We start from the raw sequence: 1,110 nt of genomic DNA, 5'->3' as shown, positions 1-1,110 counted from the left end.
CATACACATACCTTGCAGAGAGAATGAATGATCTATTGGTACTGAGTAGCTCAAAGGAGAAAGGGACAAGAGAGACTTTGGGTATTTCTACTCTTACGGAACAGAGTTTCATCTCGTTCTTGAATTTGTATGTTGACGGGCCGGTTGGTTCAGTGTGCAACAATATGTCTGAGAACTGGAAGTAAATGGAAAGGAAAAGATAAATGCAATGGAATATAATATAATAGGAATAAAGAATAAAGAGGAATAAAGGATAAAAACTATAAGAATAGGTGTGAGCAAATGAGAAAAGGTGGAATAACAGTATAAGAAGGAAAAGCACAAGTATTTTTGTTGCATAAAATTTCTAACCAAAAAAAACATCCGTGGGGTTTGAGCCTTTCTTGACGACTTCTGGAGCATCCCTTTCTTAATGAATCTCTAAATGACACGGCAGATTTCAAAGGATGTTATATTCATTGTCAGGACAATAAAGTAGCAATAAATATATTTATGGCAATATGCTCAGCAGAAAACATGATCTGAAAGGTCATACTAGCACAATAAAGTACATGTACTAAGTATGACCACTGACCTTTCACTGTGCCATAATTGATCATGCAAAATTTGGAAACTATACAAAGCTACAATTTGATCAACCACCCAAAATATTACAAAATGACATGTACACATGTACACATGTACACATGTACATGTGTACATGTGTACATGTACATGTACACATGTACATGTACATAAATTCACACACACAATGACATACTGTATATGGTATATAACACATGAACATGTACTACATACATGTACATGATACAATGTAAACATGTCCTAGCTGGTGTGGTCTAGTGAATATACTCACCACAAAACATAGATTGTGCAATCAATGAACAATAAAATTCATACAATCAACTAATACAACAGCCCATATTGGGATGGACTCTCATTCCAAGATGATTACACCAAACACAATAACTACATGTACCGTAATATGATACACTTACTCTGTGAGCCAATAGCAGAGTCCCTTCATAATCTGTAATGGTTCTTTCTATTGCGAGGATTTCGTTTGAGTTTTCCTAAGGATATAAAATAAAAAGCAATAGAGGTGATATT

At 34.6% G+C, this 1,110-nt stretch overlaps 1 long non-coding RNA gene across 1 annotated transcript; it reads right to left on the bottom strand.

Annotated features, from left to right (window-relative positions):
- Window positions 1-9: 9 nt before the first annotated feature.
- Window positions 10-1,074, bottom strand: LOC109593524 (uncharacterized). The gene is made up of 3 exons (XR_002191009.1): window positions 999-1,074; window positions 352-420; window positions 10-175 (listed from the first exon to the last, which is right to left on the bottom strand). It is a non-coding gene; the product is annotated as an uncharacterized LOC109593524 (long non-coding RNA).
- Window positions 1,075-1,110: the final 36 nt, after the last annotated feature.

The sequence above is a fragment of the Amphimedon queenslandica genome, unplaced genomic scaffold, assembly GCF_000090795.2.
Source record: "Amphimedon queenslandica unplaced genomic scaffold, v1.1 AMPQUscaffold_1110_Cont26875, whole genome shotgun sequence".
Classification (NCBI taxonomy): domain Eukaryota; kingdom Metazoa; phylum Porifera; class Demospongiae; order Haplosclerida; family Niphatidae; genus Amphimedon; species Amphimedon queenslandica.
The sequence above is the reverse complement of the archived record's forward strand: the minus strand, read 5'-3'. Positions and strand labels throughout refer to the sequence as shown.